Genomic DNA, 21,657 nt, shown 5'->3' with positions numbered 1-21,657 from the left:
CTGGGTTGGTATTCAAACCCAGGCTAGACAGCTTAAAGGTGAGTGTGTGTACCTCTAGGCCATCCTGTAAGCCCAGTGTGATAACTTAAACGTCATTCGTCACACGGTCTGTTGGCCATATTGGCTTGAACGAAAATCTTAAAACAATTGCTCTAGTTGAGCCGTTTAATTGATTGATGCGAAACTTCATAAATATGATCGACTAGTCATGGGGAAAATACTTTGAAAATTTAAACGTCATTGACAATATTGTCTGGCAGGCATGTTGGATTGAAGGGAAAAAACCTTTTAAAAAAAACACCTTCTCTCAATCCGCTCAACCAATTAATGTGAAACTTCATGTATACAGTATTTGATCGACTATCCATGGGGCATATGGTTTGAAAATTAAAACTTCATGGTGTTACGGCTGTGGAAATTCGCATTACAACATAAAGGGCCCTCAGGTGAGATATCTCCATAGGTACATGTGTAGTTAGCCCAAACCCGTTGTATAGAGGGAATTTGTGATCCATTCGGGCTGCGATCCTCCAGTTAGTCGTTTTTCTTTCCCTATCTTTGATTTCAAATGAACAAAAACTGCCAAGGATGCTGGTGGGCTTTTCCCCACCATTCTTCCCCGTGCTTGGTGTGAGGGAAGGGGGGAAGGGCGGCTCGCCGCCGATTGGTGGATGGACAGCGTGAGGCGGTCAGGGTGAGGGAACGCCCCTTTTCGAGAACCCTCTCGAAGGAGGGTGGAGCCGAAAACGGGGTGGAGTGAAGGGCGGAGCCCCGCGCTATAAAAGTCGGACACGGGCGGGGCGCGTTCTCTCCCTCTTCCTGCATTCTCTCCCTCTTCCTCTCGCTCTCTCCCTGACTCGTGAAACTCGCCTCCGTCTAGAGTCGTGGTTGGGTCATCGCCGAGCTGTGTCATCGTGGTCGAGTGTCTCTGCGTCGGTGTGGAGCTCGTAGAGCCCTAGGAGCTCGTTGAAGTCGAGCTGTGTCGTCGTCAAGTCTGGTCGAGTCGGCAGTGGAGGACGACGAAGGAGACGGAGCTCAGAGTGGAGGTCATGGGAGGAGGACTCAACGGCCGCACCAAGGGAAGTCCTTTCTTTTCTTTGGGTTTGTGTAAATGCCTGTGGGTGGCACCTGTCCGACAAGTAGAACTGTTTAAGTGTTGCCGTGTGTGCGCGCGTATTCGGTTTTAACTCTTCTTTCGCTTTATATGTGCATTTTGATTATTGTGACTGTAAATACGTGCCTTCCATGCTGGTCTGTGTGAATTAAACGTGCTTGTGTGAACTTGTTCCCCGTTTCGCTGCATCCTTTCCTTTGTTCGACTCTCCATCCTGCTTCACACGTAAGGGGTTCGTCGTGGGTGCAACATCCCGGTAATTAATCGGAACCGTCAAGGCCGACGATAACACCGCTCAGTTATCACTGAAGCATGGAACGGACCGCTTAAGTGGTTTGTGTCCGGAGTCGGCCTGTGGCGTGGTACGATCGCCCAGTCGACCATTCGCGCAGGTACTTAGGTAGATCGAATTTGGCGAGCAACCCTATCCTGTGCGGGTGGGCAATTGGCACGATCGTGGTGAGGTTAAACCCCCACCCGTGAGTAGCTCCCGACGTTGTTCCGAGAGGGTCACGACTGAATTGTCCGTGCCGGTGGGCGAGGCGGCCGCCATTCGAGTCGAGCGGCCGATCGCACGCCGGTGGGCGCGAATTCGCAACAATAGGTTACATGGTCTGGCAGCCATATTGGACAGAAAAAGAAACATTATCCAATCAATGCGAAACATTAAATGTGATCAACTCGTCAACTACTCATTTTGAATTCAATTTTGTAAAGATGACATAATCGGTCACATGGTCTGGCAGCCATATTGGAGAGAAAAAGAAACCTTATGGATGAATTTTAAACTTTAAATCTGTGATCTCTAACCCGTGGAGAAAACAAGTTTGATACCAATGACGTCATGGGTCATGTGTCGGTCAAAGCAGGGTTCAGTCAAAGTGGCCAGCTTGGGCCATTACTGGCCATGACTGCTTGCACCTCAAAAGCGTGCGAGAAGTTATATATTTATTTACATACACTTTACCATATCCACTCACAACTTTAAATTATTTTTATATTCATATGCACTTTACCATATCCACTACCTACACATTAATTTATTACTTGCAAAATCGAAGATTTTTCAAGTATATTGGTTCGTCAATTTTGTTATTGTCTGTCTGCCTGTCTACCTGTCGCCTACAGGTCACAATTTTCAACCGATCTTCACGAAACTTCACCACATGGTCGAGTTTGTCATAAGAAAGAAGCCTATTGTTTTTGAGGTCAAAAAATTCAAAAGGTCAACAACTTCGGTGAGATTTCTAAAATCCTCAATTTTCATCCAATTGACTTGAAATTTGAAGATTTATATTTCAGGTCACTGAATTCAACCAACCAATTATTTTTAAGTCAACATAGGTCCAAGATCAACAATGAAGGAGGTATTTCTAAAATCCTCAATTTTCAACTGATTGACTTTATATTTGAAGAGGGTTTATATTTCAGGTCACTGAATTCAACTAGCCAATTACTTTTGAGGTCAACATAGACCAACATGTCAACATAGGCCCAAGATCAACAACGAAGGAGGTATTTCTAAAATCCTCAATTTTAAACTGATTGATTTGAAATTTGAAGAGGGTTTATATTTCAGGTCACTGAATTCAACCAACCAATTATTTTTAAGGTCAACATAGGTCCAAGATCAACAACAAAGGAGGTATTTCTAAAATCTTCAATTTTCAACTGATTGACTTTAAATTTGAAGAGGGTTTATATTTCAGGTCACTGAATTCAACTTGCCAATTATTTTTGAGGTCAACATCGACCAACATGTCAACATAGGCCCAAGTCCAACAACTTAGGAGGTATTTTTAAAATCCTCAATTTTAAACTGATTGATTTGAAATCTGAAGAGGGTTTATATTTCAGGTCACTGAATTCAACCAACCAATTATTTTTAAGGTCAACATAGGTCCAAGATCAACAACAAAGGAGGTATTTCTAAAATCCTCAATTTTCAACTGATTGACTTTAAATTTGAAGAGGGTTTATATTTCAGGTCACTGAATTCAACCAGCCAATTATTTTTGAGGTCAACATAGGCCCAAGATCAACAACTAAGGAGGTATTTCTAAAATCCTCATTTCCCATCTGATTGACTTGAAATTTGAAGAGGATTTTTTTTCAGGTCACTGAATTCAACCAGCCAATTATTTTTGACATCAACATCGACCAAAAGGTCAACAACTAAGGTGGTATTTCTAAAATCTTCAATTTTCATCTCATTGACTTGAAATTTGAAGAGGATTTGCATATCAGGTCACTGAATTAAACCAATTATTTTCGAGGTCAACATCGGCCAAAAGGACAACATAGGCAGACTTTCCAAAATTGTCAAATTTCATCCGATTGACTTGAAATTTGAAGAGGAGTTGCATATTTGGTCACTGAATTAAAGCAGACAATTATTTTTGTGGTCAACATAGACCAAAAGGTCAACATAGTCCCAATGTCAACAACTATGGTGGAATTTCTAAAATCCTCAATTTTCTTCCGATTGACTTGAAATTTGAGGAGGATATATATTTCAGGTCACTGAATTCAACCACCAATTATTTTATAGGTCCACATTGGCCAAATTCTAAGATTGCCAATTTTCATCCAATTCACTCGAAATTTGAAGAGGTGCATGTTTGGTCATTGAATTCAACCACCAATTATTTTTGAGGTCAAATTTGTTTTATGGATTTTGCAAGTATCGTGCTCTACGTGACGTCTTTTTGTTGTTTGTTTGTTTATTTGTGTATTTATTTAAATGTAAAATCTACACATACCATTTTTAAGGTGTGGTTGGGGTTTGGGGGTTGTGTCCCCGATGTGGACTTCTTGTTTTTATAAACTATAATACAGTACAAACCTTCAGGTTTCCATGAATTGTGCAACATTTGTTTTTGATCAAATACAGACGGAAACAAAGGAAGGCATTTATCCGACAAACTTTATAAACGCACACGTCTTGAGGACAGTTGAAGAGCCCCTCACTGAATAAACCTTGAAATTGGTTTCAAGCTCTTTTGATCTACCTTTCTCATGCATAGTCAGTTTCAATTAAACCTGTAATGAGAAAAGTGTCATGACCGCTGATGCCTTCGTCTTTTATCTTATTGTTTGTTTGTTTTGTATTCCTTGTGTAGGCTCTGTTGTGTGTGATCCATTTAGTTAGTCATCGGTATCCATGCGGTGTATACGTGTGCGCTCTTTTCCTCTCCATTCAAGCTTACTGGGTGTTTTGATGAAGTGCGTTTTTTGCTTAAATGTATTTTTCTTTAAGCGAGTATATTTATGGTCATCGTTTCTCCCCATTCATGTTAATTTTATGTTGTTTATGTTGATGCTTTATTTGCTTGAAGGATGATTTTGCTCACATTGGTACTGATCCTTTGGCAAAAGGATGTCTTTTTGTTGTTTTTTTTCCTCCACCAACGAGGGTGGAGGGAGGTTATGTTTTCACCCCTGTGTGTCTGTTTGTTTGTCTGTGAGCAGAATATCTCAAAAGGTTGTGGACGGATTCAGATGAAACTTTGCAGACAGATTGGGTGTTTGACAAGGACAAAGTCGTTAGATTTTAGTGATGATCCAATTATGAGAATTTTTAAAGGAATTCTTCACCATTGAGAGATAGGACCAAAAACGATATATAGCATGATATCTCAAAACGTTGTGGATGGACGGATTCAGACAAAACTTGGTGTACAGGTTGGATGTGTGACAAGGAAGAATTGACTAGATTTTGGTGAAGATTCGAATCCGGATACAGATATTTTTAATACACAAGTGATTCTTGACCAGTGAGCAATGGAGCCAAAATCGATATACTGTATCGCATGATATTTCAAAAAGTTGTGGACAAGTTATGACAAAACAAAGTGGATGAGTTGGGTAGGTGACAAGAACATGCCGATTCGATTTTGGTTAACGTCCAAATGCAGATCTGACCTATCAGTGGGATACAAAATGTAAACTGTTCAGTCTGGCAGAGGTACGCGCTCTACCGAGTGCCGTATATTGCAGTTTGTTTTTTTATGTTCTGTGGTCAGAGAGGAGGCCAATCGGCCCATCGTAACACAGCTTAGATGTGTGCACACTGCACACTCACCTCTAAGCTGCCAAGCCTGAATTTGAACCTTGACCCAGCTATAAACGGTCATGGTGGTGTTTCAGATGCAGGGCGATGTATCATTGTGTGTGCCATCCCTCGGAAGTACATGACGCTGGAGGACTTGTCTCCCAGTGTTGGTCGTTTGTGGATGTTGAGGATTCTTTTGCAAAAAGTAAGTAAGTTATCACCGGCATCCTGAACAGATTACAAATTCCTGCGCAAATCCCTGGCTTAGCCCACAATAATGTGGGACTAATTGGGGCCATTAATGTAGTACTGTAGTAGTATGTGTCATAGCCCAGTTGTCTTTTCTGTGGTATCTTGTGGTTTACATGCTGTTTTTGTCGTTAATTAAGGTGTTTATGTAACCGTTTTACTTTGTTAACAGAGTAGCATAGGTATAATACTGTTGCGGATTCGCGCCCGCCGTCGTGCGGACGGCCACGTAACTCGAATCGCGGCACGTCGCCCACCGGACGGACAATCCAGTCGTGACCCTCTCGGACTAACGCCGGGAACCAGTCACGGGTGGACCTTTCGGTCTCACCACGATCGTGCCAATCGGCCCCCACGTGGGATAGGGTTGCTCGCCAAATTCGACCTACCTAAGTACCCACACGGAGGGTAGACCGGGCGATCGCACCTCGCCGCAGGTCGACTTCGGACACGGGCCACTTTAAGCGACCCGTTCCGTACTATCGGGATAACCGAGCGGTGTTATTCGTCGGCCTCGACGGTTCGATTAATTATCGGGCGTTTTAGCCCACGACTAACCCTTTACGTGAAGCAAGATGGAGATTCAATGAAAGAAAAGACGAAGCGAAGCGGGAAAACAGTTCAACATAACTCACATTTATTTCGCGATGGACGGGAAGCACACATATACAATTACACCAAAAGCACATGTAAAAGGGAAATACAATATTACACAAAAAGCAAATATAAAAGAGAAACACAATGCAGAGCTATCCGACTACCGAGAACACGGCAACACTTATACAATTTTACTTCACAGACGGCGCCGACAACACATATTCCCAAAGCAAAAGAAAAGAACCACCCTCCAGGATGAGGCGGGCCTGGGGCCAAGACCGCGTCGGGCCTACCCGTCTGATGATGAGACGCAGAGCGGCGGTGGCGCCTCAACTCCGCGGGCCTCGCGGACAGTGTCTGGTAGGGGGTGGGAAAGGGGCCCCCTTGTCGCACTATCTCAGCACGGGGGGAAACAGGAGGGGGTTGTTGATGCTCGGGGGGGAGGAGGATATCACCCTGTCTTGGGTCCCGCGACGAGCGTCTCCTCCTCGACCTCGGTCGCGTTGCTGGCCTCTCCCTCTGCAGCTCCCGGCACCGACGCGAGCACCCCCTCGTCCGCCTTCGCCGCCGCCACCTCTCCACAGCTCCGTCTAATCGCCCTCTCCGTCTCCTCTCTTGGCTGGTCCCAACTCTTCACTCTTGACTTCTCCCCTCCGAACTCACAGCTGCGAACTGAACTGCCTTGACTGACGAACACAGCCGTTTATATAAGCCCCGTGGCTTCGCTCCTTCACCTTTGACCCTCTGCCTCCGACCCTTCACCTCTCTAACTGGCTCCCCATTGGACCGAGGAAAAGTGGGCGTGAATGCTTTTTGATCCATGAATTTGCATATAGCGTCCTCACTCCAACGCCCTGGAGGCGGGGCCAAATCACCCCAGCTCGCCGACAGGACGGAACAGAAGTGGGCGTGAGTCGTTTTTGATCCGTTTTTTCTTCGGAAAGTCTGTGATGTCTCTGAACACGCTGCTCGGTGCGCGCCCCGCATGAGTCCAGCATCGGCGCCCACAAGTGGCGTGGGAATGACAGTGATGCGATGGTGGCGAGTTGTGACGGTAAAGGTCGTGGCTGTTGTTGTGAAGCGGCGTTGTGGTTGGTGGTTGTTGTTGTGAAGCGGCGTTGTGGTTGGTGGTTGTTGTTGTGAAGCGGCGTTGTGGTTGGTGGTTGTTGTTGTGATGGCTGTTGAGACGTGGTTGGTGGTGGTAGTAATGGCGGCTGGTCCAATATAAAGATAGTAAAAGAAAAACGGCTATCCTGAAGAGTCGCAGCCCGACTGAATGACATTTATTCCCTCTACACAACGGGTTTGGGCCTAACTACACATATACTTACAGAGATATCTCACCTAAGGGACCTGAATGGTGGTTTGCGAATGTCGTCAACCACAACACTACCCCCTCCCCTTTTTACAGACTCGTCCCGAGTCGTCAAATTTTCGTGTGCCATCATGTGTAGTTTTCCCCTAGTACATTTTACCTACGGATCCCTGAGTGCGACATTCATGGTATTCGTGTCCCCAAAATAAATAACCTGAGGGCTGAGTAACTACCTAAACAAACTCACTCACACGGACGACTTAAATAAAATTGCCGGCGCTAGGACAGACATGCCGGGGGCGCACTCATATGTACAGTACATCTTAACCTTAACTTACAAATTTTACACTAAACCATGGCCCAGGATCAATGAACTCTGCAAAAAGAAAGCAGTTAGCAGGGAGCCAGGCTGCTCGCATGCAGTTTCTGACTCAAATAATGCAGGTGACAGAGAACGTGGCCGGCTGCTCACACGCAGTCAAAGGCCTTCCCTTTTGAACTGAACGCAGTGAACCACAACGGTGCATGGGCTGCACAAACGTAGTCTCCGTGCCAGCTCAAGTGGCACACGCAATGAACACAACGAATGGATGGATGAACACAAACATGGTGCACGGGCCGCCACTGCAGGCCCGTGTTGTAGCTGCCAACAGGGCAGTTCTTGCAGCTTGCAAACTGTTGCCTTGATCCTGGCGCACATGGCAATGAACAGGGGGGGCAAAGCAAAAATTGAACGGGGCTGGTGAACAGGGGCAGTGGGCATGGCATGGCAAAGGTAGCAGGCAAACACAGCCTGCAGAACCAGGCCGTTGCAGGCAAACACAGCCAGCAGATGAACTGGCCGGCACAGGCCTTGAAGTACCACAGCTGCAGATGAAGCTGGCCAGCCTTTGCCTGTCAGTGGAGGTTGGTGGAGGGAGTGCGGTGGTGCTGGCCACCCGGAAGGTGGGCTCGGACCTACCCTACGGTCTCCCTCCCAACCTATCGCCTTTGCCTGTCACTGTCTATACCCACTCCCTTAATTTGTCAAACCCCAATTTAGCCCCAACTTATTTTTTTTTATTTTTACTTCCCCACTATAAATCGTCCCCTAACCCCCTTTATCGTCCTTGTTCGGCTAACCTATCCTGTCACCTAGCCTACTCCCAACCCCTACGTTCCCTTCCCGGAGGGGAACAAGGGAGAGTTAGCGTCCTGTGTCGAGGCCCAACTCAAGCCTCAGAATGGCCTCCCCAGAGTTCGGCGATCTATAACCAAAGTGGGTCCAGCGGCCCACAACGACAGCGAGGGGATGGATGGTGCGGAGGGGTACATCTCCTAATCTACCCTAACCATTTAACTGTTAAACTACCCCGGGGCTTTCAACAAGCGCCTCTCGCTTAAACTATTGGTTCTAACAACCCAGATTCCCGTCGCCTGTGTTGGTGTCCTTACAATTTCGGGCCTCGCCCCCCAATTTTCTCTCCGTGCCCTCACACGGTCTCATGGCTGGGACACGTGGCTACCTTTGGCAGGCACGACCCTCTGCCGAATCTCCCGCTATGGCACCCCCGGGCACTACACTGCCTCCGAGCCTACCAGCTCCCTAAACACCGGGGAGTGCCCCCCATGGCACCTCCCCTGAAACGCACACGTGGCAGGCTGGCTTCCCAGGCCCCTTTCCGAGGGTCACCCGTGCCCACAACACTGCCCACGCGGCTAATGGCGCCCCGGGCCCCCGCACCAAGCAGGCGCACCCGTGCCCACTACGCTATCCCGGCCACCCGTGGGCCCTTGGCCTACCATGGCCGACTAGCCTGGTGCCCGGGGTACCCACTCAGCGATACTCACCTTTCGCCACCACGCTCCCAGCCCGTCAACAGGGCTCCTGCACCCCTCCAAACGGGTTTCGAGCCTACATTCACACCAACAGCGAAACGACTTCCATATTTGTTAATTTGACTAACCCCATAACTCACTCTACACTGACCCCGGGGTCCCTTGGGTGGGAGTCACTCCTCCCCCCAATCACTCATCGCACCATGCAGTCCCCATTCGCTCCACTCACACAGACCCGCTGGCCTCACTCACTCACCAAGCACATGCTTCCACTTCACTCACCAACTCTTCAACACACTCACCGCTGAATTCTGCCATCCTTCTAACTACATCCCCTAACTAACTCGTGCTCCCATGTCGTCCCTTAAACTACAGCACGTTCCTTTTAACACTACGTCGCTAAACTACATCCCCTCGACACATTCACAAGTCTGTCCATGTCCTCAAAATCAAAAAAATTACTTTCCCAACCTAAATCTCGCTAAATCCCTCTACCTAATCCATTCCACGGACTCCATGAGGACTTACCCCTGCCCCATGGAGTCGGTCTAACTAAGCTAACCCTTCCCCCGAACTAGTTTCCATCCTGTGCCCTAGTCAAGGGGGTCTTCCACCCCTTGCCCAGGAATCCTGTTCACCCGAAAGTGAGGCTTGCTATTCTTTTTTTTTATGCGCAGCACCAGCGCGGCAACTCGCAGCTCGTGCACTTTGCACCTGCCCGTGACGTCATGCAGCTGCACGTGTACCTCGTCCCTCCTTGGACGGTACCATCCGGCAGGGATACCCCTCCTGCCGGATTCCAACCCCACGTGCAGCCATGGCGTCACCGTGCGCAATAAAAAAAAAACACAAGCCCCACGTCTCGAGGGGTTCCCCACGCGAACACATGTGCTTTGCCCGTTGGAGCTTAACACACACGATCGTGTGGAGAACCCGTCCGGTCCAAATCCGTAATCCTGCCGAAGCTTTGTCCGTCCGCGGGATCGGCAAATCCACCGCGTGCTTTTCCGGACCGGGACTTCACTCTCGCAAGCGAGCACGTGGGGGCCTCGTGCGTTGCACAGCACGGACCTCGTGCTCACTGCTGGGTGAACCCGGCACGGTCCCCGAAACAACTACAGCCGCTACTCGGCTTTCTTTCCTCACATGTCGTCGTCGTCGCCATTCGACCCACGCACACCTGCGTGTTACGACGCTCACACTCCACTCCATCACATTCACACCGGGAGACGCGGCTGCATGTTCACACATGCCGACCGACATCTCCCTCACATACCGCTCTCTCACACACATGGTCTCCCTTGCATAAACCATACCACTCACACGTGGTGCTCCATTCACTTGCGGCCTTCCACTCACTCGTGCCTCACTACTCACACAAACCATACTACTCACACACGCGGGGGCACTCATCCGCGGTGCCTCATCCACACACCGTCCCTCACTCACACACGCGGGGGAACTCACCCGCAGTGCCTCATCCACACTGGCCGTTTCATCCACACACACGGCCTCTTCCACACACGGTGCCTCATCCACACACGGCGTGCTGGGAAGCACGTACTCCGGCACCATCGCCACCACACCACTCACACACGGGGTCGCTTCCACACACGGGGACGCACTCACACCTTGCACCACACACACAGGGACAACTACACTGGGGATTTGTGTCCCCACAAGGGTCTCCGGGGCCTCTATACCCCCCAAGCTCTCCAAGCACCCGTTCGCAGCACTCCTCCCCTCGACCCCGCAAAGCACGACTGAACTCCCCTGGTCGTGACTCGCTTCAAGGGGGCATACTCCCTCCCCTCGTTCCTGGAGGAGGCCATCCAGCTGCTCGCACTGGGTCCCTGCACGGTCCGCCAGCTCACCCCCATTGTCCTCCACTACCTCCGTGTGTGTGTGTGTGTGCGTCACTTACCCCGTCTTCATCGTGTAGTCTTCCCTCTATCGTTCCCATCTCCCGTGTCTCTGCCAACTCAGTCACCTCTTCCATTGTCTCAACTATTATTATTTCCTTTGTCGTCACCTCGTGTCTCGTCTCACACGTTTTGGTCTCCCCATTTAATTTTTCCCTTTCGGTCATCGTCACGACCCTCGCCCAACACGTCCCCCGAATTATTTTTTCACCCGCCTCCACCGCGGGCCCGACAGCGGTTGCACCCCCTTCCAGCTCGTTCGCTCCCACACGTGGAGTCGCCATTTTTAGCTCCCTGCTAACAGCCTTCATGCATCGGCCCATGTTCTGCGTCTCACCCCGCAGCTTTTTCGTTTCTTCCTTCATTTGCTGTGTATTCGCATCGATCTTTTCGTTCATGCTTTTTATTTCGTTTATAAATTCAGTTGTGTTTGCATCCATCTTTTCGATCATGCCTTTCATTTCGTTTTTCATATCCGCATTTATCTTCGCTGTCATTTCCGCATTCATTTTTGCCTGCATGGTGAATAGCTGGGCCATGTCGGGTGCGCTTGGGTGAGCCGTTTCGGCAGGGGTTGGGGAAGGGTTTTGGTGGAGAGGGGGAGGGGAGGTGTCATACACCGCGGCCACTGCCGCACCCATTTCGGGCTCTGGGTTCAGTTGGGCGAGTTCGTTTTCCTGTACAACCAACATTTCCTGCACGGGGATTTCATCCTGAGCCATGGATTCTACACATTCTACATCCATTTCTAATACCCCCGGCTCCCGCTCGCCTTGAGACGCCATCTTGCTTCTCTGAAAGGGTTAATTTAGCTCGCTCGTAATTTGGAGGGAATCGGGGGTCGCTCCTCTCACCCCTGGACCGATTCCCGTGAATTTAATTGGAGACAGGAGAGCCCGTTTTCCCGTTCTCCGATACCAGTGCCGCAAGGAGGGCGATGAGTTTATATCGCACGACCTGACACCAGTGTTGCGGATTCGCGCCCGCCGGCATGCGGACGGCCACGTAACTCGAATCGCGGCACGTCGCCCACCGGACGGACAATCCAGTCGTGACCCTCTCGGACTAACGCCGGGAACCAGTCACGGGTGGACCTTTCGGTCTCACCACGATCGTGCCAATCGGCCCCCGCGTGGGATAGGGTTGCTCGCCAAATTCGACCTACCTAAGTACCCACACGGAGGGTAGACCGGGCGATCGCACCTCGCCGCAGGTCGACTTCGGACACGGGCCACTTTAAGCGACCCGTTCCGTACTATCGGGATAACCGAGCGGTGTTATTCGTCGGCCTCGACGGTTCGATTAATTATCGGGCGTTTTAGCCCACGACCTTTACGTGAAGCAAGATGGAGATTCAATGAAAGAAAAGACGAAGCGAAGCGGGAAAACAGTTCAACATAACTCACATTTATTTCGCGATGGACGGGAAGCACACATATACAATTACACCAAAAGCACATGTAAAAGGGAAATACAATATTACACAAAAAGCAAATATAAAAGAGAAACACAATGCAGAGCTATCCGACTACCGAGCACACGGCAACACTTATACAATTTTACTTCACAGACGGCGCCGACAACACATATTCCCAAAGCAAAAGAAAAGAACCACCCTCCAGGATGAGGCGGGCCTGGGGCCGAGACCGTGTCGGGCCTACCCGTCTGATGATGAGACGCAGAGCGGCGGTGGCGCCTCAACTCCGCGGGCCTCGCGGACAGTGTCTGGTAGGGGGTGGGAAAGGGGCCCCCTTGTCTCACTATCTCAGCGCGGGGGGAAATAGGAGGGGGTTGTTGATGCTCGGGGGGGAGGAGGATATCACCCTGTCTCGGGTCCCGCGACGAGCGTCTCCTCCTCGACCTCGGTCGCGTTGCTGGCCTCTCCCTCTGCAGCTCCCGGCACCGACGCGAGCACCCCCTCGTCCGCCTTCGCCGCCGCCACCTCTCCACAGCTCCGTCTAATCGCCCTCTCCGTCTCCTCTCTTGGCTCGTCCCAACTCTTCACTCTTGACTTCTCCCCTCCGAACTCACAGCTGCAAACTGAACTGCCTTGACTGACGAACGCAGCCGTTTATATAAGCCCCGTGGCTTCGCTCCTTCACCATTCACCACCATAACTGGCTCCCCATTGGACCGAGGAAAAGTGGGCGTGAATGCTTTTTGATCCATGAATTTGCATATAGCGTCCTCACTCCAACGCCCTGGAGGCGGGGCCAAATCGCCCCAGCTCGCCGATAGGACGGAACAGAAGTGGGCGTGAGTCGTTTTTGATCCGTTTTTTCTTCGGAAAGTCTGTGATGTCTCTGAACACGCTGCTCGGTGCGCGCCCCGCACGAGTCCAGCATCGGCGCCCACAAGTGGCGTGGGAATGACAGTGATGCGATGGTGGCGAGTTGTGACGGTAAAGGTCGTGGCTGTTGTTGTGAAGCGGCGTTGTGGTTGGTGGTTGTTGTTTTGAAGCGGCGTTGTGGTTGGTGGTTGTTGTTGTGAAGCGGCGTTGTGGTTGGTGGTTGTTGTTGTGAAGCGGCGTTGTGGTTGGTGGTTGTTGTTGTGATGGCTGTTGAGACGTGGTTGGTGGTGGTAGTAATGGCGGCTGGTCCAATATAAAGATAGTAAAAGAAAAACGGCTATCCTGAAGAGTCGCAGCCCGACTGAATGACATTTATTCCCTCTACACAACGGGTTTGGGCCTAACTACACATATACTTACAGAGATATCTCACCTAAGGGACCTGAATGGTGGTTTGCGAATTTCGTCAACCACAACAATACAATATTGTCATGGCACGGAAGGGCAGGGTGGTGGGATGGAAAGGTATTGTACAAAATACAGATACAATCGTTCAAGAGGCGTGAACACTTTTTAAATCACTAACATGTATAACTGGAGTTCGTAGAACACATTACCCTGCACAGTGTTCCGGTATATACTGTACTTCAATTAACAAACAAAACTGGAAGTTTAGCACTGTTGAAACAGTCTTTACATACACAAAGATACACAAGGAATTTAGACGCAGGAGAAGGCCATTCGGCCCATCGTGCCTGTGTCATATCAACACCAGACCAATTTATATCAGAATGGAAAAAGTTTTTTGGGGTTTTTTATTTGGTAGTTTACTCTTTTGGAGGGGGAGGGGGGGTGGGATGAATGAGGTCGATTCTTGGGTGAGAAACACACAATATCATCCACCCCCTAACAACACCTTCTACACCACCCTATTTAACGTGTCCATGTACTGCTAAACACAAGGGTTTTGAAAGTGCAAAGAAGGCGATTTGTGTTCTACACCTACAGTGTTCAAGTATGCAATTCAATTGAAATGAAAGAGATTGTAAAATTCGGATAAATAAATAAATTCTGAGTTTTACCACCGTTGACACGGTGTCCATAACAACCACCCTATTGAACACATTACATTAATTATTTGTGCCTGTTGTATTATGTCCTTAAAGATGTCCTCAAAAACAGTAAATTACCTGATTGGAATGATTTCCAAGTTTGTTTGACTGCAAGGTAAACAGACAAAGTAAAAAGATTCTCATTCCTTTCTGTGCAAGCACAATCGGGACAAATTCAGAAACAAAGTGCAGGGTGTTCCAAAGAGAACACAACTTTGGTTGTTAATATATTGAGCAACACAAATGATACAACAATACCCTTTGTTATATATGATAAAGAAACTCACAAAGATTTTTTTTTAATTTTCAGGTCTGGTGGTTTAATATAAAGAAAATGACGACTCCACATGAGAAAGCTCAGTGCGTCGAATGGTTCATCGAGATGAGATGCGACACGTGAGTTCAGCTTAATTTCCATACAAGGTATGCAAGGAATCCACTATTGCAGACTGGTATCAGAGAGTGGTGCAAGAGGTTTAAGGAGACTGGAAGTTGTCAGAAACAGAAAAGTGTCGGTCGACCAAGCACATGTGCAGCAGACATTGAACGAGTGCGTGAATCATTTCAACAAAGTCCCAGAAAATCAATCCAACGTGCATCCAGAGAACTGGGACCACCAACCATCACTGTACTCAGGATTTTACAGAAAAGGCTGAAGTTTTATGTTTGTAAGGTGCAGATTCTGCAGGAACTCAAACCAAGTGATGGACCCAAACGCAAGGTGTTTGCTTTGGAAATGCTCAGTCATGTGGAGGATGATGAAGATTACCTGAAAAAGGTCATGTTCACAGACAAAGCTTACTTTCATGTATCGGGGAAGGTCAACCGGCACAATGCGAGGATCTGGGGCTCTGAAAACACCCACGTGGTCATTGAACACATACGCAACAATCCAAAGGTCAATGTGTGGTGTGGCCTTTTCCACGACTGCTTGGTGGGTCCGTTTTTCTTTGCAGAGAATACAGTGACCTCAACAACTTACGTGAACATGTTGGAAGGATTAGCTGAACCACACATTGAAGACCTGAAACACGATATCATTTTTTCAATGGGACGGCACACCCCTCATTGGGCCTTCGTCGTTTGAGCCGTCCTGAATGAAAAATTTCCAGGTCACTGGAGTGGCCAAGACAGTCTGGCCCCCACGATCACCAGACATACCCCCCCCCTGATATTTTTTCTGTGGGGGTTTGTCAAAGATGTCTGTAAAACCAAGGCAGCAAGTTATGGACAGATTCGGACAAAATTTGATGGAGAGTTTGGGTATGTGACAAGGACGAAATTATTAGATTTTAGTGAAGATCTGAATCCAGATCTGGATCTGAGAATTTTTAAAGTGATTTTCACCATTGGGAGATAGGGTCAAAGACGACATGTAGCAGGATATCTCAAAAAGTTGTAGACGGATTCGGACAAAACTTGGTGGGCAGGTCGGGAATGTAACAATGAATAATACGCCCCGATATATATATATATATATATATATATATATATATATATATATATATATATATATATATATATATATATATATATATATATATATATATATATATATATATATATATATATATATATATATCGGGCATATAAAAATTGATTCGATTTTGGTGAAGATCTGGATCCGAGAATATTTTAAGCGATTTGTCACAACTGAGTGATGGGGCTAAAATGATATGTATATAGCACCATATTTCAAAAAATTAGGGACGGATTTGGACGAAACTTGGTGGGTGAGTTGAATAGGTGACAAGAACAAGGTGACTAAATTTATTTCAGGTCCGAATCCAGATCCAGCCTATCAGTGGGATACAAAACATAAACTAATCAGTCTGGCAGAGATATGCTCTCTCCCTCGTGCCCCTTCTCATTCGGAAAAGAAATGAAATGTAAATGTGGACTCAGGCAGACCAGGCCAGGATCATGGGAGGGGGGAAGATGGACAGTACCATTCCAGAAGCAATACATATCCAAACCATCCCCCAAATCAACTGAAACAAGTATTAAAACAATTTAATAACATAGATTGATTTAATCCATACCAAAATAACAATATCTAAAACTTTAAGAATTTTTTTTTTTTAAACAATATCCACATCATTGACTGAACCAAAAGCCAGGGTTGAGGAGGGGGGGTAGAATGTACCATAAGCAGAATATAATAACATCGATGGATTTAATCCAGACCAAAATAACAGAATATATAAAACATCAAGCATTTTTTACTGGAAAAAAATTGCAGAAACAAGAAAAAAAAAACATTTTAAAAACTGTAAAAACATCGAGGGTTGAACTCTTAAAAAAAAAGCAACCAAATAAGGTAGGAATTACACATTACGATGCCACAATACAACACCACAACCCTTTTATGGATGTCCATCACGACATCTTTCGACATTTTACTTTTGCTGTGGGAATGTGATGTATGAAGAAGAAGAATGAAGAACAAAAACAATGAAGAATGGCACCACAATCATCTTCTGGTAAAGCGTCACAATACCTTTTGACATTTTACTTTTGTTGTGGGATTGTGATGGAACAACGTCAAAAGATATCATGAAGCTAAACCATAAGAGGATTGTCGTGTAGTAATGTGGCATCGTAATGTGATGTTATTTTTCTTCATTATTGTATGTATGTATGTATGTATGTATGTATGTATGTATGTATATATATATATATATATATATATATATATATATATATATATATATATATATATATATATATATATATATACACATATATACATTGTTACGGCTGTGGAAATTCGCAAACCACCATTCAGGACCCATAGGTGAGATATCTCAAAGTACAGGTGTAGTTAGCCCCAAACCCATTGTTTAGAGGGAATTTATGTGATTCATCTGGGCTGCGATCCTTTGAGTTAGGCGTTTTTCTGTTCTGTCTTTATTTTGAGCCAACCACATCTCAACCACCATGCCAGCCATCGTCACCAACTGCAACCACGCTCCAACCCTCGGACAACAACAACAACAACAACGCCAACAGCCACGACCTTTACCTTCACAACTCCCTCCCACATCATCGCATCACCGCCATTCCCAAACGGCACCATAACCATCAAACCACCACCGAAAACCCTCCACCACCCTCACCTCTCTCCTTCTACGGCCATTCCCGCACCACCTGTGAACACTGAGCGTCGGGCTGTCTCGGGCCCGTTCAGCGATTGGTGCTGAACGCACAGAGCCGCGAGCGCAAATAGCGGCCTTTCCGAGGGAAAATTCAGATCAGGAATACTACACGCCCACTTTTCCTCCGTCCAATTAGCAAGCGCGGGGCAGCTTGGCCCCGCCTCCAGGCGCGTGTGTGTGAAATCGATATATGCAAATTCTCGGATCAGGGAAGATTCACGCCCCGTTTCCTCCGACCAATGGGTGAGCATGGCTCCGCCCCCGAGGTCATTCTGATCCGGATATTTGCATATTGTTTTCTCCTGCTGGCCTATAAAACGGTGAGCGCAAGGCGAATCAGGGGAGAGTGAGTCAGTTTTGGTTGGAGAGTGGAAGAGAGCCGTGGGAAGAGAGTGTCATCGAGAGAGTTGGGTTCTGGAGTCGGCTGAGGAGAGTGCGAACCTGAGAAGAGTTGCGGGAAGAGGCAAGGGAGCTCGGGTCCGAGGCGAGAAGGACGGCGGTCGGCGACGAGGTTACGGTGTGGGGAAATCGCTCATCTCATCGAGTGACCCAAGCCAGCCAGCCATTCTCCCTCCCCCAGGGCATCAACAATTCCCCCTTTCCCCCGCGCTGAGATAGTGCAAAAGGGGGCCCCATTCCCACCCCACTCCAAACGTCGTGCCAACGAAACCCGCCAAGGAGCACGGAGTCGGGGCACAGCCACGCGGCCACATTTGCGGCTCGTCCGCCAACGAGTCACGAGGACGCGGGTAGGACCCCCCCCCCCCCGGTCTCGCAGGCCTGGCCGCTCCTCCAGGTCATGCGCACAATTGGCCTACAGGCCTGTCTGCCCCCTTGTCTATGAGGGTGGCTTCTTTCCTTTGCTTTTGTGTAAATGTGTTGGCGCCGTCTGTAAAGTAGAACTGTATAAGTGTTGCCGTGTGTGCGCGTCGTCGGTAGTAAATCTGCGTCGTTGTTGCTTTTGTTTTGGTTGCTATATGTGCATTTTGACTGTATGACTGTATATATGTGCTTTCCGTGTGTCGGGAAATAAATGTGCTTTGTGTGAACTGTTTTCCCGTTTCGCTTCGTCTTTTCTTTATTGACCCTCCATCCTGCTTCACGTAAAGGGTTCGTAGTGGGTGCAAAACGCCTGGTAAATAATCTGAATCGTCGAGGTCGACGATAACACCGCTCGGTTATCCCGATAGTACGGAACGGGCCGCCCAAGCGGCTCGTGTCCGGAGTCGACCTGCGGCGAGGTACGATCGCCCAGTTTACCATCCGCGTGGGTACTTAGGTAGGTCGAGTTTGGCGAACAACTCTAGCCTACGCGGATGGCCGATTGGCACGATTGTGGTGAGGTCGAAAGGCCCACCCGTGGCTGGCTCCGGGCGATAGTTCCCAGAGGGTCACGCCTGAATTGTCCGTCCGGTGGGTGACGCGGTCGCGTTTCGAGTGACGTGGCCGTCCGCACGCCGGCGGGTGCGAATTCGCAACAATATATATATATATATATATATATATATATATATATATATATATATATATATACATATACATATATACATATACATATACATATACATATATATACATATACATATACATATATACATATACATATACATATACATATATATATATATATATATATATATATATATATATATATATATATATATATCTTTGCAATTATTCATGTACCACTGGTGTGTTTGTTGCGCTACTCCTACTACAATTCTGGGCTGATTATATCCAGACTTTCTACCCAGGATGAGCAAGACCATAATTCGTGCATCGGGTGTTTTATCTTTGCTGGTGGTCTTGGGGGGAAGTAGGGAGGGGGGTGATTGTGTGCAAATTCTCGATGTAAATGTGTATCGTGTAGCGCCACCTCCAGGTGGGAGAGGGTATTACTAGTCCCACCCTTTCCAGTGCTGTATTCCTGTCTCCAAGTCTTATAGTGCTGTGAAGTGTTTTGAATTATAAGCAGTACGTATGTTTCTGCCTCATTCACGTAACCTGGGTTATTTTTATAATTTTCGGAAGGGATTGAGGCAGCTGTCAATTGCCTATACACTGCCAAAATAAAGGTATGCATTGGAAGAACGTGTTGCATGCCTGGAACAAGAATGCCCATAGGCTCGTCCTCACCATAATTCATGGACCGTGTGTGTGTGTGTGTGTGTGTGTGTGTGTGTGTGTGTGTGTGTGTGTTTGTGTGTGTGTGTGTGTGTGTGTGTGTGTTTGTGTGTGGCCTTTTCTTTGATTTCTATGCAATTCCATATCACTGGGTTAATCTCCTCCAAATTTTGCAGACATGCTGGGGTTATGCAGGGTCAGGTCATGGGCACAGCTCCCCCCACCCTGACAGGGTAATTCTTTGCATGTGTGTGTACACATCCGAAAATCATAGAAAAACAACAGCTGGGCCAATCCCCACCAAATTTTGCTTATGTTCTTGGGATACGCAGGGTCAGGTCATAGGCACAACTCTCCCCCTTCCCCCTCCTACCCCCCCCTCCCCCCCCCCCCCGTGAGAGTGGGCAGCCGACTTACAATTTTCGCCTGTACGACTGAGCCAATCTCCACCAAATTCTGCATCCACCCAGGGGGTACCCAGAGTCAGGTCATGGGCACAATTGCAGAAACCCCTGCCCCCGCAAGGCAATTGTTCTCTATCTGTGTACGTTTGAAAATCATCGGGAAAAAAACGACATGAGACTGCTCGACAATAACAGACTGAGGAGAAACTGACCTTAAACAAGGAATTGAGGTCATTTGGCCCAACATTGCCGTGGTGCACTCTCAGGTTAATATTTGCTGCAGCTTTAAAAATTAATCTTTGTGATGGTTTACTGAAGTGTAAATAACCAGATCTTGTTCCGGTGATTCAACTTGTATTTTATCTCTATTATATGTATATATATATATATATATATATATATATATATATATATATATATATATATATATATATATATATACATATACATATATGTATATATATATATATATATATATATATATATATATATATATATATACATATATACATATACATATATGTATATATATATATAAACCGGGCGTAGTTGCGCGTGCCTGTAATCCGGATACTCGGAGGCTTGGGTTGGAGGATCGCTGGAGGACGGGAGCTCTGCGCTGGGCCGCGCTATGAGAGGGTGTAGGTCATCCCGGAATCATGGCAAAACCCAATCCTTATCCCTGTGTCGTAAGAGGCGACCAGAGTTGCGTCAGGAAGGGTATCCGGCGTACAACCTCTGCCAAATCAGTATGTGGATCACAACGGATGATCCGCTGTGGCGACCCCTAACGGGAGCAGCCGAAAGACGAACAATAACATATTGTTACGAATTTGGAATTTGATTGCACACAACATACAGGTTCCTTTAGTCAGCTATGTCGATAAGTTCTTGTTCCCACGATAGCTCACCTTCGATTGTTTAAATGTTCCGAAATTGATTAGATGCGCTGCAGATCGATTTAATAGTTTGGGAACGAACAATGGAGACATCCCTTCCCCTCTTCTGCGAAGAGGAAGAACCACCCTGCCCTCCCGTGACTCATGATGTCAACAACTCCCTCCCACCTGTGGCTGAGCGGGGGATGGAGCACGAGGGCATGAGTCATGAGTCACGCCGGGAGCGGAGGAAGGGCGGGAGAAGGATAAGAGGAGATCTTTTCTTTTGTTCGTGGGGCAGAGTTGGAGAAGGGAGTTGAGGGGAGTCGTTCAGCAGACCGTCGGGTCCTGCTTGGTTTGAAGCCTCCGGAAGCTTTTTGCTTCGGCTGGCTCAGTGAGCTTCGGCTGTGGCCTGGCTCGGGAGGAGGCTTTTTGCTTTGGTGGTTCAGTGGGCCTTCGGCTTCTGCTTGGCTCGGGAGAGCTTTTTGCTTCGAGCTGCTTTGTTTGGAAGAGTTGAGCCGGTTGCTCGGCTGGAGCTGCGAGTGGTGGCTTCTTCTTCTTCTTCTTCTTGGTTCGTGGAGCTCTTTGTTCTCCATTTTGGTTCCTGGCTTGGTGCGACTCA

The 21,657-nt window shown here is 47.6% G+C and overlaps 1 long non-coding RNA gene across 1 annotated transcript in view; it reads left to right on the top strand.

Moving 5' to 3' along the window:
• LOC147028632 (uncharacterized) overlaps positions 1 to 21,657 on the top strand; it is a 32,975-nt gene that overhangs the window by 8,589 nt on the left and 2,729 nt on the right. The window contains exon 2 of the long non-coding RNA XR_015057641.1: positions 881 to 2,352. This is a non-coding gene — a long non-coding RNA (uncharacterized LOC147028632). The remainder of the gene's footprint in view (positions 1 to 880; positions 2,353 to 21,657) is intronic.

The sequence above is a fragment of the Eptatretus burgeri genome, chromosome 4 (genome assembly GCF_056783735.1).
Source record: "Eptatretus burgeri isolate ZD-2024b chromosome 4, Ebu_testis_v1, whole genome shotgun sequence".
Lineage (NCBI taxonomy): Eukaryota > Metazoa > Chordata > Myxini > Myxiniformes > Myxinidae > Eptatretus > Eptatretus burgeri.
Note: the sequence above shows the minus strand (reverse complement) of the source record. Positions and strands in the feature narration are given on the sequence as shown.